The sequence below is a fragment of the Cyprinus carpio genome, chromosome B9 (assembly GCF_018340385.1).
Source record: "Cyprinus carpio isolate SPL01 chromosome B9, ASM1834038v1, whole genome shotgun sequence".
NCBI classification, from domain to species: domain Eukaryota; kingdom Metazoa; phylum Chordata; class Actinopteri; order Cypriniformes; family Cyprinidae; genus Cyprinus; species Cyprinus carpio.
In genome coordinates this window covers 10,508,705-10,526,805 of record NC_056605.1, presented here as the reverse complement: position 1 = coordinate 10,526,805, position 18,101 = coordinate 10,508,705, and the positions used below count along the sequence as shown (strand labels likewise).

The window sequence follows — 18,101 nt, the reverse complement described above, 5'->3', positions numbered from 1 at the left end:
TTAACTCTTTCCCTGCCATTGACAGAATTTTCCGGCTTGCTGTGTTTTCGGCTTGCTGTGTTATGTGAGAGGCACTATTAAGAGTGACCATATGCACCGTTCATACGGGACACGTCCCGGCCAGGATTTTAATATTGCCTAAAACATCCAAAGCAGTTTGACCAATAACATGCAGGTATTATAAATAATCAACCAATCGCGGGTCTGCACGTGAGAAGGTGAGATCACAGGAACAATCAAAGCGATGCAAATATGCATCGCAGTTCGCTCGCTCACTTGACTTGGAAGTGTCACTGCTCAAAAAAAAAGTAGGTGCTGGCTAACCGAAGCATAAGGAGCCGCCTGTTTGTTCTATAGCTCTATGAATGGCGACAACGACACCTGCAATCAGCCAAAACCTGGATATTTTAGTCAATATTAAAAATCCGCCCGGATGTTTCCCCATATGAATGGCGATATGGTCACCCTAGCACTATTACACACATATTCTGAGTATTGAATTCTGGATGAAAGAGAATGGTGAAGAAGAAGCAAAACAAGCTGCATTGCATATGTAAGCCAGATGAATATGTAGAATAATATCAAAGTGTTGATAAAAAATAAATGAAGCTTGAAGAATTTTTTTTTTTTTTTTTTAAAGCAGAGGTTCTGTTCTTTCTATGGTGTGTTCAGATATTCATACAGCCATGAAATGTTGTGATAATTATCAAAATGCTGGTGGGCACCAATAACCTTTTAAAGGCTAGCAGGGAAAGAGTTAAAAATGTAATAATAAAGTTATATATTTATTATTAATTAATTATTAAATATATATATATATATATATATATATATATATATATATATATATATATATATATATATATATATATATATATATATATTTAATTAAGTCACCTGCATAGAATAATTTTTGAAGTTTTCTTTGCTCTAATGAAGTGCTTTATGAAGAGCTCCATATTTATGATGCTATTAAATGAATTCATTATGTTTATGACATTCCAGCAGAGTTGCGGATTCATAGTCTAATATTGTTTTGCAGTAATCCCAATTTTTCTCCATTAGTCACCGCATTTCCCCTTTGATTGATCAACAATCAGACAACTTTCCAATTACACATTAACATTTCAGTTACGGATATCAAGTTTCCAACTCATTGCTTAAACAAAGTGATGGGCTATGTCAGAAAGAAGGATTCCCTGTGTAAAAATTCAGATTTATGGCCACAGAGATCAGCTAGAAAAACACAATCCATTAGCCATTTCTGAAAAACACACAGCTTCAAGTGTTTGAGTGAGCTGTTACATTCTGAAGATGTTATTTGATGATGCTGGATTTTTTCCATACTAGCAGGAGGTTGCATTGAGGACCATTAGAGGCATTTATCACTTCTAATTATTCAGCAAGTCAGCTAGAAAACCTGACAGCACATAGCAAATTTATAGATTAACTTGTTTTAGAAACAGTCACTGTGGAGTACAGAAAAGTGTATTTTATAATCAAGTTCATTGTAATTATAAACACACACACACACACACACACACACAGGCTATATATATATATTATAGGGCTGTCAGTTTAACGTGTTAACTTAATTAATTAGTTATGAATTAGTTATGAAAAATAATGCGATTAAAATATTTTAACGCAGTTAATGCACTGGCCCCGTCCTCAGACCTGTATGTCATACGACAGAGAGGGAGTTGCATTTCATACAGTTGACGTGCTGAACGGGGGGAAATATGATGCAGGGCAACTAGACGTCATAAATGCAGTTATGTCCTAAATTCAAAATATTGGGGCAAAAATATGCATGAGTTTGTTTGTGCTCAATATTGACATCGATAGGACAGAGTATCACAGCTGGCAGGCAAGGAGCGATTGCTAGGACAAATGTGTGGGGCTTGTTTATGAGTCCGAGATCCACGAGTGCAAATGTGATTTTTTTTTACAACAGGTTCAGTCAATGAAAGTTTATATTGTGTTATAGTTTTAAACACAAATGTTTTGTGTTTTTTGCTCATTTTTGCAAAGAATATTTTCCTTGAAGGCCCATAGCAGAAAATAAGTTTGTGCGTAGGCTCCGAGCACACACAGCGGTTCCTTTTAGTTTCTGACAATGAATCCGGTGAATCAATGTAGATTTCAAGGCCCATAAAAATCATAATAGGGGTCTGGGGGGGGGGGGGGGGTCGGGCCATTCTGAATTTCCTGAATGAATCAGCCGTTTGAATCAAATGACTCCCATAAAGAAAATTTCCACCAGCCACGTGCTGGCAGATTAATGTTTCTTATTTGAGATAATTAATTAACAAAAAAAATAATAATAATAATAATAATAATATTTAAAATACTAGAATAATAATAATAATAAACATTAAAGGGGTAGTTAACCCAAAAAAAAAAAAAAAAAAAAAACATTCTGTCATCATTTATGCAACCCTCATGTCGTTTCAAAACCTTCTTTTGTGGGAATTTAGATGGTTGGGTAACCAAAGCTGTGTTTGGTGAAGAATGGACTTGCATTGTATGAACAAAAAAATACTGAGATGGTTCTCACAAGTTTTTTCTTTTATGTTCCAGTATTTTATGTTAGGCCTTTTTGTTAGCCTCAGGTTTAACAGTATGTGTAAATAAATTTTATGTTAAATCAAAAATACTTAAAATCTTTATTTCTAAAAGCTTTAGTTTTTTAATGTGTCGACTTGATACTTTTTCATGTTCAACAACAAAAAAATAGCTTTAAATAATCTTTTATTGGGTATCTTCACCGTAAAAATTTATTTTGTGATAATTAGATTTAATGAAGCTCGAACACTATCGTTGTAAATTAATTCGCGATTAAAATTTTACTTGACCCTGAAGGCCCTATATATATATATACTGTACAGACGCAGTGGCAACATAGTCCATTCCAGTCTAGTTTTTAACGAATCTGAACCCCAGTACTGTTGCATGCTAATTAAACAGCTATGTACATGTCACAGATGAGTTATTAAATGATTAATCTAAAAACATTGTTTTGTTGTGTTTATCCTTTGGTCAGTTCTTAACCTTTCCCCCCAATAGTTATTATGTATAGAGTTTCAATCAGTAAATGGCTGACGGGGTGAAAAATAAACTCACAACGTAATCAAGGGTGATTGTTGAGAGTTTCATGTAACGGAGGGCCTTTGAACATTGACAGTAATTAAAATATATGTGCAATGATCTGGCATATTTCAAAGTGATTAGTGATTGTAACACTGAGCATTTAAATGCCAAGTAAACCCGTCCTCCATGATCTATTTTTGCCCCCCAGTCACTATTTTTTTGGCCTCCACATTAAATGACTTTATTTCCCGTGGTAATATCTTATGTTAACCCTGGTGAAGCCTGACAATATATATATATATATAATAATATATATATATCTATATATATTATATATATATATTATATTATATATAATATATCTATATAGATCAGTTCGACAAACAGAAAGCATGTAGTCGATTGGGTACAAACAAGTTGTTTGATAATGTTGATAAATTTTAGAGACCCTTAGAAATGTTACCTATCCAATTAGAATAAGCTAGGCATTATCGGTACGTGTGTTTTATACTTTGTAATTTTAAAGGCCATTAATATGGTTATAGACTGTTGTGTTGATCTTTGTCTTTCAGAAGATGGATTCGCGGATGCGCATCTTGCTATACTCCTCTCATATTCCTGCTGAGTGTGTTTGGTAACCGCTGCTGGCAATTGTGGTACTTTGGTGGCTGTGAATAAGCGAATGCAGGCCGGTGGACCCAACTCAGTCCTGCTCGCGTCCTGGCCATTAGTGATCTCATGATGGCTGTTTCTGCATGCCCTTCACTTTTATTCCCAACCTGCTGGTAGGATTTCATCTTTGGAGCTGCCATGTGCAAAGATTGTGGCCTATCTTATGGGTAAGATGGACTTTAATTTCTTCTAATCTTAAATGAGGCATGTTACCAATGTACCTGCCTAAATCACAAAGAAAGGTACAGCTACTTTGCACTGAATATCCTGCAGGCATATGGCACCCAGGGAGAGTCTGTTTTAAAAGTCACAGGCTTTAATTACTGTTGCTGCCTAGATATGCAGAACTTTTACCACGTGGCTTCGAATGCTCTCTTTGAAAGATATTAATTTTTACACGTCTTTTAATTTAGTCTGTACATGCACAGTCACAGCAATTGTCAGAATATTTATGAATATTTAAATGAACTCGTTCTTTTCTGTGTAAAAACATCTCCTTTGAGTTTTTAAAGATGTTTCAATACATCTCCTTTCCTATTATGGCAGCAGTAATTCATCATATGTTGATCTAATGATTGGAAAAGCAATAAAAATGCATGTAGTACAATGCACCGGTGAAAGAAAGGAGCACTTTTTAATGTAGATGATTACAGTTTTTGGATCTCAGGGGATGGGCCGATGCTGTCTTAGACCTAAGGAATTAAGACATTATTGCTTGAATTTTATATTTAGACATTTAGACATGAAAAAAAAAAAAAAAAAAAACACTTATTTGTGGGACAGTGTTTTTCTGTGGGAACAATAACCATGCAATGACCATGCACATGAGTAAGCCAATCAAATGCGATGTATTAAAGTAAATCTTTGGGGGGTGGGGGGTTAATCCATTGCAATCTAAATCTAGAGAAAGTGTACACAATAATATGCTAAAATGTAATTTTTTTAAAACTACTTATAAAGCACAATGTTGGAATAAGTACAAGAAAATAGAAGCACGCACTGTATTTACAGAAGAAAAATTGCTTAGTTGAATAAAGGCAAATACAGTATAGACTAAATCTAAAGCTCTTCAGCATACTCTGACACCATCGGATGAAAACAAAACTTGAAGTGAATTAAGCTGGATGATGATACTATTGTCTTCTGTACAGATGTATCACATCTTGCAATATCGACAATAATACTAAATCAACACTGAACTAAATCAAACAGAATAACGAATAACTAATATTAACACAAACAAAAAATTGAACTGACTCAAACTGAATAATGACATTGCAGCCCTTGTGTAGAACTGCTTTTAGTTAAACTGAACTTGTTATAAATGGATGAACTTCACACTGTTATTGATCTGAACTGATCCAAACACTGAACTGACTTGAGCTCAATAATGACACTATTGTCTTTTAGAGCTGCTCAACAGTGGAATCTGAACTGATTCTGATTCCAACTGATTCTGTTATTTATCACTGTGAACCTTATAAAAAAAAACAAAAAAAAAAATTATATAGAATATATATATAGAATATATATAAGAATTCCCATGACTAGTTAATTCATGGCCATGCCATACTAATTTGCTCTCTTGTTTTGATTTAACTAAAATGAGAGAAATAATGGCCACAAATAAATATGTTTTCCCTCAATATTGTGTAAAACACTATAGAAATAAAGTTGACTTAACTTGTTTAGATAAATTGCACAAGCAGAAATAAATAAATAAATAAAAACAGGTTTGCAATATCTATATTCTGAAACATTTAAAAAATGTCTTTTTCATAATTAATATTCATGCATCAAGCCTTCATGAACCATATCACAGTTTGCTGCTCTGCTCTGCTATGCACTGTACTTTATTTTATTTATTTATTTATTTATTTATTTATTTTTCACATGATTTATTATTGTAGTATCATGTACTTAATGTTAAATGTTAAAAACAGTACAGAAAAAAAACAAACAAACAAAAAAAAAAAAACACAAATAAGCTGCAATTTGAGTTAGACTATAAAGCACAACTCATAATGACTTGGTGAGACTACTGTTCATTTGTAATACGGTTACCAGGATGTCAGATTTTGGCACTGACCCTAGCTTTGAGAAATTGCCCACTGATGTAGACATATGTATGAATGCATCCAGCTTGATCTGCACTGTTTCATGGATCACTACCTCCCTAAATGAAAGTCAAGGCTCATCCAGCGACAGCCAATACAATACCAAGGTCAGATCTGACACACAAGGGCTGCTGGCAAATGATTTGAAGGGGCAAAAAATCAAAAGACAATTCTGGCGTGGGCAGCAGTGGACCATATTGCTATGCATTTGCATAAAGTCACAGGCACAAGGAACGATTCAGGTGTTGGTGGCCTGAAACCAATTACACTGTCAAGGTTTTTTTTTTTTTTTTTTTTTACTGTTATTCACGGGTGATCAGATAGCATTTCTAAAGGATGTTTTCTCCTGCACATATGTTGACTGTCTGGTGGAGGCCCTGGAGATGACACAGTTCACAAGAGAGCAGATCTTATTTGCTTGAGTGTGTGCGAGTGCCCTGCGGCCCACACAGTGTCGGAGTGAGACAGGGCAGCACATCCAACACGCTGTGCCAACCACAACTTCCCTCCCACTGTTTGTTTTTTCGAGGGGGCAGAGAGAGGAAGGGGATTTGTAAAGCAAAGAACAATTTCCTTGGTATGAGCTCTGGTGCGGAGGGGCGAGATCAGATCAAAGCTCTCGGGCCATCGGGCCAGTAATTCCTCAAACATGAGGGGCTGTCGGAAATCTCGCTTTACAACGCTCACCAACAAGAATGCCATTCTGCAATGATTTTCACTAAGCTTTGTATTTTTAGAAGAACGTATTAAGGATTTTGTCGCTTTCAGTTTTGCAAAGCATCAAGCTTTAGGGGGAATAAATACGGATTTGCAGTGAATACGCATAACGATAGGAGCAACTGAATCAGAAAACTTTCTGGATAAACCGTTTAGACAAGATCTTGACTCTTGGCTCTTGACTCAATGCCAATTTCTTTATCAAAAACTGAAAATCAAACAAACAAACAAACAAACAAGAAACATTATGGTAAAAATAACAAGTGAATTCTGGGAATGCCAATTTAGGGTTTTCACTGTTAATTACAAGAAGACTTTTCACTTCCAAAAACTGTGCATTCAACAGTATTTTACTGTAAAATTGTACATTGCAAAATTACTGTAAACTGTAAAATGTCTGGTTAGATTTATTACAGTTTTCCACTATATACCTGTATATAGTAAGTTAACTTACTAACCAACCAATCAACAGGTTCTTGCTATAGCATTTTTACAGTCTTTTACGGTTTTAATTGCGATATTTATTTTCAGTATAATTCTTTTGCTTTATTACAGGCATCTCCGTCTGTATATCTACCTTCAGTCTGGTGGCTATAGCCATTGAGAGGTACAGTGCCATTTGCAACCCGCTGAAGTCCCGGGCATGGCAGACCCGATCCCATGCCTACAAAGTCATTGCTTCTACCTGGGTCCTGTCCTTCCTCATTATGACACCCTATCCCATCTTCAGCGCGCTGGTGAAGTTCACCAAGCCCAACAACATTACAGCTCACATGTGCCGCCATGACTGGCCAAAGAGCGAGGTGGAGCAAGCCTGGTGAGTGTTCAAGTATTTGTGAGTGCTCATTTGCCTTTATTTTATAGGAAAGTTAAGTGGAAAAAGGACATGACCTAGGTCAGACTCAAGTCTTCTGGTTCCTCCAGAGCCAGAAGTGCGTATACATGTTCTGAGCACATGCACAAACGACTACACTACAGCCTGGACAGTTTTCATCAACGTGTGTCAGGCTGAGCTGGAAAGCACAAACAAGCAATTTTTTTCTCAAAAATATTAAGCAGCACCACTGTTTTCAACATATGAAATGATTCTTGAGCAGCATATTAGCATATTAAAATGATATCTGAAGGACCATGTGACCCTGAAGACTGGAGAAATAATGCTTAATGTACAAAAGGTAACTTTGTAAATAAATAAAATAAAAAGTTATTTTAACATTGTAATAATATTTCACAATTCTACTGTTTTTACTGTACTTTTTATCAGATGCATAAAAAATATTTTAAACAGTAGGGTATATTAAAATAATATTTTTGTTTTTAAAGTTTCCAGAATGCCTCATAGACTTCTACTGGAAGTGCATACCTGTTTATTTGTATACTAACATGCTAAAAATGATTTTCTTGTAATGCCACAGACGCTGTCTTTAGAGCTTAAGTTGTTTTGTACTCTGGAAATTCCTTTAATTGGAAAAGCATCCTGTTATTACTCATACTGTAACATCATTGAATGTCTGCATTTGTCTCAACTTGAGAGGCAGAGACAGAGACAGAGACAGAGTCACTCTGCAGTGCTCTGATAAGGAGCTGGGGTCTTAAACATCAGCTGGGTGCCACCTGCAGCACATTATGTTTTTATGACAGCTGTTGTTAGGTAGACAGCAAGGGACCACAACAGTACTCTCTCTGCATGTTACTCTGAGTTTGCTTGTACATCTTTCTAATTCTTTCTGCATATTCTGTTACATTAATAAGCCACAAGAGGCTGGTCATTAAAGGGGTTTTATTACAGGGAAGAGGTGTTGTTAGGCACATCACGAATATGTTCCCTTCAAGCTATGCCAATGCAAGACTACACACTTCTGAGGATAATTATTGATATTTAAATTAATTCAGAATTATAATCAGTATGAATAACTCTTTTGTAGAATAAACAATGTTTTGAATAATCTAGGTCAGGGGTGTCAAACTTAATTCCTGGAGGGCCAGAGCCCTGCATAGTTTAGATTCAATCCTAATTAAACACACCTGATCCAGCTAATCAAGTCTTTCAGGCTTATTTGAAAGCTACATGGTATGTGTGTTGAAGCAGGGTTGCAACAAAACTCTGCAGGGCTCCGGCCCTCCAGGAATTGAGTTTGACACCCCTGATCTAGGTGAAACAGTTTTCATTGAATCAGGCCATGAGTGGCTACCCTTGGATAAATATGAGTGAGTGATTGTATTTATATTTTAAAAGAATAGAATTAAAAAATTTAAATATGCTGAATATGTACTCACTCTTAGGCTATCTAAGATGTAGATGAGTTTGTTTCCTCATAACAGATTTGGAGAAATTTAGCATTACATCACTTGCTCACCAATGGATCCTCTGCAGTGAATGGGTGCCGTCAGAATGAGAGTCCAAACAGCTGATAAAAACATTACAATAATCCACAAGTAATCCACACAATTCCAGTCCATCAGTTAACGTCCTGTTAAGGGAAAAGCTGGACTCTCATTCTGTAGGCACCCATTCACTGCAGAGGATCCATTGGTGAGCAATGCTAATGTAATGCTAAAATCTTTTCTGATGAAGAAACAAACTCATCTACATCTTGGATGGCCTCAGGGTGACTAAATTTTCATTTTTAGATAAACTATTCCTCAAAATGGAGTTTCAAACCATTTTCATGTTGTTTTAGGTGCATCCTGTTGCTATTTGTTCTGTTCTTCATTCCTGGAGTGGTGATGATCATTGCTTATGGGCTCATTTCTCGAGAACTCTACCGTGGAATACAGTTTGAATTGGAGCAGAAGAAGGGACAGAGTGGTGAGACATTTATGAAGTCAATAACACAATACATGCAGTCTAATTTATTCATGTTTTAGCAAGCCTCAGAACATCCCATAGGGTATTAACTGTGATTGTATTTGATGACCTACTCTGAGGATTTAATTGTTTGTGTGTACAGTCATGGCCATCTGTTTTTAAATGAGGCTCAATTTCCTAAAAAATTAAATGTGACCTATTGGATCCTGGAAATATAATTGCAGCTGTACAACATTCCTCCAACTGCCCCTAAAAAGCAAGAAGGAAAAAGCAGGAAATATAAACACAAATATTTAAACTTAAATTGCTAATTGGTGGAGCTCTTACAAGTTAATATCTGGTGGATTGCTTTGAATCACATTCTATAATTTTTATAAATACGTCTCCATTTCCCCTGGGCTGCAGTGATCTAGCATTCAAAACTCTCCAGTGCTGAGTCACCACTCTACCCATTAAGATGTTTTCATTTGAATTAGTGAAATGTCATTTCCTTTCCCATTTTACTGGTAACAATTTTTGCAAAAGAAGGAAGCTCAAGAATCTCATAATATAACCTGCTGTGGGGTCTTATGAAGGTTATTGTTTAGTGAAAGACACAAGGGTTGGGAATCATAAAGAAGTAAACAATTCAGATTGCACTTTATGATTCCAGCTCCTTACTGATTCATTTCATTAATATAATCTTTAAAGAATGAGAATACTCCCTTTTTCAAAGAGTATTACTTGTACATTATTTTTCTAAACTTTTTTTTTAAATGTTTAATTGCTGCTTAGATCAGTATGTTTCTCATGAGCCTTAATTATACACACTACAGAAACAATTCTTGAATTATTTCCAATAGGATATGATGGAAGTAATGATTCAGGCGGGAAGTGTTCTGACTGATTCAGTAAGTGAATGAGTAATTAAAGCAATTCAAACTCATAACTGAGTTTTAGGTTGTGAGTCATTTTGACTAATTTATTAAAATTAACCTATGAGTAATTTGATTGCGACTGATTTTATTCATTATTACAGGGCTTGAAAACTGGTATTCCTTTTTCCTCCACAACTTTCTACAAATAAAGGGATTGTATACCCCAAAATTAAATTATTTAACCTCATGTTGTTCCAAACCTGCAAGACCTTGTTCATCTTCAGAACACAAATTAAGATATTTTCAATAAAATAATCGTTAAAATAGTCCATGTGACATCAGTGGTTTAACCTCTATTTAATCAGAAATATCTTAATTTGTGTTCTTAAGATGAACAAAGGTCTTGCGGGTTTGGAACAACAATATAATATATAAATAAATAATGACAGAATTTTCATTTTTGGGTGAACTATCCCTTTAACCCTCTGGTATTCATCACTTAAGGGTCAAGTGTGATACTCTGCCATATAAAAAAGACAGAAGACAATACGTTTTTATTATTTTTATTATTAAGAAATTATTGTATTTTGTTTAAATAATATGTATTCTTTAATATTTCAGATTTTGAGGGGATTGTATATACTATATAAAATGAATCTCTAAATTATGCACTATTTATTTCTATATAAAATAAAAATATCATTTTCAATTAATTTAGCATTTAAATAAAAACAGAACAAAGGATGTAGATTGTACTCCCCCCCAAAAAATTACTCTGTATTTTCCGACTCATTTCTTATGGTGGTCTTTTTTTTTTTTAAGACCATTTAGCCTTTTCTAATCATGTCGACAATGCTTGTGTTCATTTAGCAAGTACCACAAAAGTCACCAAGTTTCATACCATTCTGATAAAGTAAAAAATTCTAAACGTTACATTTTTTGGTGCAACATCACAGAGGACAACCAGTGTTAATTCAACAAAACTGCTTAACGTACTGCTTCAATTTAAACTATATTCTAAACATTATACTTTAAGGATTATTCAAACTCAAGTTTGAAACTTTTTGTGATATTTGCATATGAATTCTGCATTGCAAGCAGTAGTATTTTATTCAGGAAATGCAATGTGGATCAAAATGTAAACTTCCCCTTGATCTGTATTTATTTAAATACCCCCTCAGAGCTTCTTCTTGAGGAATGTGCAATGTTTCCTCTTTAGGAATGAAAAATGGTATCAGCTCCACTGTCTTATATAGCAGCGATGACGGAGACGGCTGCTACATCCAGGTGTCCAAGAGGCCCAACTCAATGGAGATGTCTGTCCTCACTCCAACGGGCTCCGCAAAGGTGGACCGACCCCGTAGCAACACGTCTGAGGCTAAACTAAAGGCCAAGAAGCGGGTGATCCGTATGCTTATTGTCATTGTGGCCATGTTCTTCATCTGCTGGATGCCACTGTACTCCGTCAACACCTGGAAAGCGTTCGACCTTCCCTCGGCCCACAGGGCTCTTTCTGGAGCCCCCATCTCGTTCATCCACCTGTTGTCCTACACGTCTGCCTGTGTCAACCCAATCATCTACTGCTTTATGAACAAGCGCTTTCGAAAGGCGCTTCTTACCACCTTCTCCTGCTGCTGCTGGCCTTGCCGCAGAAGAGGCTTCAGGGAAGGTGATGATGAGGTTACTGCCACTGGAGCATCCATGTCTAAGTTCAACTACACCACTGTCAGCACAATGGGACCATGCTGATTCTCAGAGGACAAGATGGAGAAGAATTGGGGTGGATGTTGGCAAATTGTGAGGGTTAACTTTGGTAGAAGACTTAGATTATTTATCACTTTCTTGCAGCTAAGCAAACCACATGCTACATCAACATCGCCCATTGTTTTATGATCCATGATTGTTCATGTTGTTATATATCCACTAGAGACTTGTATAAATGTATATACGTAAGGTGGCGTCGAACAGCTCGGTAGGAAAGGTCACACCAACCTCACCCTCTTCTGTCAAAGGTCTGTTACTGTCACTCAACAACAACAACAACAAAGACAACAAACGACTGCCTGCGAAATTTATTTCTGACTGAACTGGTTTTGGTGTAAAAGAACCAGAAAAAAATGAAATTTTTACCATGAATCACAATCTGCGTTTGAGGTAAAGTTTGTGGTATAGAGTTTGCTGAGAAAAAATTTTGATCAGATGCAAGCAGAACAATGGCTCTTCGGCATGAGAAGAAGCTCATTACTCGCCTTTATCGACTGAGTGATAATGTTGAACTTGCTAGATCAGAGTCAGCAGGAAACAGGGTTTCTAGAGCTTTTAGTGCTTACTGAGAGACTACATTTTCTGACTTGCTCAAACGACATGTAAATGTCTGAAAATGGCTAGTAGAATGCCAGCCTTACACTTTATGTTACGTTATCTTTTGTTGTAGTTTTAAGTGCCTGCATAGTGTTTTTAAAATCCTTTCCAAGGCCAAGAAACATCGGGAGAGATTTCATTCATAAGATCAGAACTCTTAAACACTGACGTATAGCAGCTTTCCAAAGTCTAAGCCATAAAATATTACAAGGTGGTTTATGTTGATGGTCTGTTTGCTAGACAGGAGAATGATTTTGGCAGTTGCCTTCCTCTTCATTTTTTGGACTGAATAGGTTTTGTTTTGCTTTTTGATGTTGTCCTTTGTGGCCTTCACAGTCTGTGGTTATAGGTGACCTCAACTGAAAGAAAACCTTAAACCCCTTGATTGGGATGAACTCATGCCAATCTGTCATAATCTCACAGACTGATTTATGAATGCTTTCACATGCCCTCATAAATTTATAGATGTAAGCATATTAAGGTCCTTTCAGATAGTCATCATCAAACAAGAGCAAAGAACACAAATCTGATTTGTGATTGTTCTGTCCTTCTTTTAGAAGATAATTTTTATATATTTATTTATTTATTTTTTAAGGCAGGTTAGAGAGGGAAGCTTGATTAAATGTCAGATATTTTTGAGTGCCACGGGACCCATGGGAAGTCAGACTTGATTCAGTGACTGTAAAATATTTCAAGCCACTAAAATTACAAAAAAAAAAAAAAAAATGGCTGACTTTGAGTAGAATTAAAGTGCTGACAAAGTGACAACCTGGAGTGTTGAGTTCAGGAACTTTGATTTTAATCACTGATGAAAAACTCAAGCTGAAACTCCAAAAACTCATAAAATTAAGTAGGAAGTTATGACACTTTGAATGGATGTATACAAAGATTATTTTTGTCATAACGATGGAAACATTTTACAGTGTATTTCCTCTACATCTAATTTTTCTAACAGTTATCAAAAAAAAAAGAAAAAAAAAAAGAAAAATAATAATAATAGTAATAATAATAATAATTTGCATGATCTCATTACTCATCAAGTAACTCATTTAAGATTTAAATTCAAACATTATAAGTCCCAATTCCTCAAATGGTCACAAATGACTGATGAAATGAAATTACATAAATGATTGTTCCTTGAAGATTATGAAGAATTGTTTTCACCCAAATTCACATATCTGGTTGGGTGTTGATAATGGGATGCTTGAGCTTTACAGATAGGGCTTTGGGGATACATAATGCAAAAATGTATGGGAAACACTGGTTTAAAAGCATAATCAGTTAAGCATAATCATAACCAAGCAGGAACCAGCATAGATGCTCCCCAAACTATCCATATTACTTACCATTTCTATATTTTGCCAACTTCCCCAATAATCTGTCTCATTTTCCCTGATTTATATGCTCCATAGTTTTTCCACTGGCTAAACATTACTTTCTATCAACATGCATCTGCTCTCTGAACTTACTTTGCAGTGAAGAATGTCAACAATACCTTGTTATCCACACTCTTCCTCAGCCCTGATGACCGTCCATCACACAGCAGGCCTTAAAAGCTGCCCATTCCCCCATTAAATTTATGTCGCTTGGCCGTCCAAACTTTCCCCGATGTAGCAGCCAGGGTTTTAATGGCATCGTTCCCCTGCGCAGCTCATGACTTGGATAATGGGTCGGTATTCAGGATCACACACAAAGATCAGTTTTATGGGATCACCCAGACAGTGTTGTCGGATTCGCTCACTTTAAAACAGCATCCCATTAGTTCAGGTTGTTAGTTTTAGATTGGAAAAGGTGACAGTGCTCATAGACAGTGTTGTTGTTATTAAAATTCGCTCATTTTAAAACAGCATCCCATTATTTCAGGTTGTTAGTTTTAGATTGGAAAAGGTGACAGTGCTCATAGCTGAAAATAATCAATTGAGCTTTTCTTGATTGCGTGTTATGAAAAAGGATCAAAATACTTTTAGGAGCCAATCATGCATTGCGTCACTCAGTCTTTAAAAGGTTTGTTCAGCAGATGATTTTGCTTTATTTTAATGAGAAGAGATATGAGGTCAGCAGATGCATTTAGTTCTGACCTTTCCAAGCCCTTCATGACTCCTTTTTCATGAGACTAATATATAGAGATCCTCCTGTGAAGATGTTTGCGAAACAGATGTCTGACTTCCTCAGGTTTGGATCCAGATTGAGAAACCATTTTTTCGTGTGAAAAACAACTGGCGTACTACAACTTGTAAAGCATCTACGTTTATAAAAGAGTCCAAAAGTGAGAGAAAAACCCATAATTAGCACATGGCGAATTTGTGTTTGAATGCTTAGTGAACTGTGAATGCAACAGTAAAATGGATCATAGCCTGCTGTAGCCTGCACAGATGTCAATTGTGAAGGATAATATGGATACAACCCTATCGCATATTCAGTGTTTAATAGCCCATGATAGTCCAACATGGGTTTTTTCCAGCACAAAAACAGACTAGTTTCATTCAGGAAATGCTCTCACGAAGGAAACATCTGACATAAAGGTTTCGGATTAGCAGAACATGGAATCAATTAAACTCTAAACACTTAAATAAATACGGCAGAACAGACAGCAACAACATCTGCTAGGTAAATCTAATAAAACAATAAGCATTTGGAGATCGACTATGCCTGTGGAAAATTCATTTCAGAAATGAGCTGTTTCTCTATAATTAGTCAGACATCATAGCGCCTGCCTCCGTCTGGAGGCGTTTCACTGTTGTAATGCTCTAAACTTGGGTGCTACGGCTGAAAATGGAAGGGCTGTTAAACTCTGATTTCCCCGAGGTGTGTTTGAGACGTCTGTGAGTGCTGAACACATTGCGTTGTTGTGGCCCACAGCTCTCTTCTGATTAATAGGATATAATCTGAAGCCTAAACTAACCACATGCTTCATGGTGTTTAACCAACATTCAACTCAAGTGTTCTCATCAGATTACATACACAACCTCTCAGCAGCGTAGTCTTCCCTTGAAATGCTGCACCTTGTCACGGACAAAGTTTGTAGACAGCGTGATGAAAATAAAAATGTTTATCCGCCTCATCAGTCAATATGAAAAAACACACAAAAAAAACAAAACACTAAGGCAGACAACTTCACACAGACAGAAGACAGATTTTTGGCATATTTGTCTAAAATCTGTTTAGTCAGTAGAGCTTTTGTAGTCAGAAAATATACATGGCATCTGATTTTTACAAACCACATGCATTTCAGTCTGTTGGATTTCAAGTCATTTTTTCTGCACTCTAAAAATGCTGGGTCAAAAACAACCAAATTTGGGTCATTTTGGCAACCCAGCGCTGGGTCAAAAAAGGAACAAATCAATCGCTGGGTTGTTTTGACCCAACTGGGTTGGGTTAAATGTTTGACCCAACATATTAGGCTTTATTTATCTCAATTATTCTTTAAAAATGACTATACTGCTATGTTCAGATGAACTCAATATTGGTTGTAAATTAAATTTACACACATAATCACTACAGTAACAATGCCAGCGACAGTTATAATCAAAATGTGAACATTTATTAAGCAAAATATAGACGAGCATAAATTTGAAAAATTTGAAAATATTTGCAGAAAAAAAGTGCACAAAAGAATGGAAACCCAATAATTATACAGCTTATACAGTTCAACGAAACTGCTTTTGAATTGTTTAATATTTAATCTTAAAAAAAAAAAAAAAAAAAAAAAAAAAAACTGACCACTTATTTTGTTCACATTTTTATTTTCCTGCCAATGAATACCCTACTTTCATACTTTCAGTATGGCCAAACCATCAGGCTGATTGCCGCCAAGAAACACAGACTGAAACCTGTAATAAACACTGGAAGTCGGGAATAAACTGTGTATTATAGTGAATTTACAGGATTGTACCCTCTGTGTTTAAAGCGTTTTAAATTTCTCCTCTCAAGTGCCATTCTGTGTTATCCAACCGTCTCAACTCAGCCTTAAGGTTGAAAAAGTTACTTAGCATTTTTTAGTGTGTGATAAATCGATTGCAACATCATAAAAATGCAGTATTGTCTCAAGCTTTGTATGAATATTTTCTTTCATTATGTGTATACGAATGCATGTATAAAATGCCACTCATGTTCTTCAGGAGTTCAGAATGAGAGCAAGATATTTTCTGGACTCTTACATGATTCCTAAAGCAACTTGTTTAGATACAACGTACATGAATTAAATTAACTGTACAAACAGATCAAATTTCATCACTGACACAATAAGAGTCAGTCTGAAAGACTGGATTTGAAAACAAATCAGATTTATGTGCAGTGTGTACAGGTCAAGCCTAAAGGTCTTTTAAACCTTTTTTTAGATGATGCATTAAAACATTCATCTCTTTTGGAGGCAGCTTAACACAGCCTTGTAACCAGGCTTAGGTAGCATCTGTTACTAAGGCAATGGACAGATTTTACTCAGAAAGCATCATGATCTATTACTGGCTCATGCAAGCTGATGACAGATTGTGCTTTCTAAAACAAATAGCAAACCTATGCTCATCACGTCAACGAGTTTGAGAATTAATTAAAGTGATGTTCTCCAAAGAGCAAATCAACAAGTAGTGTAAATATATACAGAAGGTACCATTTATAATGCAACAATACAGATAATATTATCTTAATTTATTCTTTTGTAATCTGTTTAGTAGACTTGTGTTTTCCTTGTGAATGTTTCTTAAATAATTTGTATAGTGCAACACTGGTGAAGAGACCCATCATGCCATTGTCCACACCTCTCACCGACTTATATATACTCGCAGCACTGTGCACGCCATCAGCCCCGCACCTGTTACTATTTTCCCCTTCCTTATTTATTCCTGTCTTTGTCATCTCTCTGTGTCGGTTTGACATTTTGTGTTACGTTTGCTCTTACCTTGCTTGTTGCAGATATCCTCTCTTCTAATCATTTCTGCACTGTGTCCAGGATCCTCAGGCAAGGATTAACTAATCCACTGGATTGCGTATTTGAATTGGGAGCGCTAGACTGAACTCCTTTCGGTCATCCTCCCAGCCATCTGTCCAGTTGGTGTAGGAACTGGGAGCCCTGAATTTTCCCTATTCATCTTTTTCCCTAAAGTTTTTTTTTTTTTTTTTTTTTTAATGTTATCATCCAAAGTTTTAAATAAACTTAATTCCTCTGTTTGGCACAGCACTTGAGTCTTCTTGTTTTTTATACACAGCGTTCTGTGACAGAACACACTGACCAGTCATGGACTCAACTGGAGACCTTGAGATCCGTCACACTCTCACTCAACAGGGGATCCTCCTAGGAAGCCAACTGGACGAGATACAGGCATCTCATTAGGCCTTGACCAGCCTTTCACAACAACTCACCATTAATTCCCAATGACTCGACCAGATTCAGATCAATCCATGGTTCCCACCGCCGCAACACCGGATATGGAGGAGGCATCTACTCTGCGCTGATCCAAACCTCGCCTAAATCCACTGGCT

The 18,101-nt window shown here is 36.1% G+C and overlaps 1 pseudogene; it reads left to right on the top strand.

Annotated features, from left to right (window-relative positions):
- LOC109086058 overlaps nt 1–15,661 on the top strand; it is a 36,070-nt pseudogene extending 20,409 nt beyond the window's left edge.
- The last annotated feature ends 2,440 nt before the right edge of the window (nt 15,662–18,101 follow it).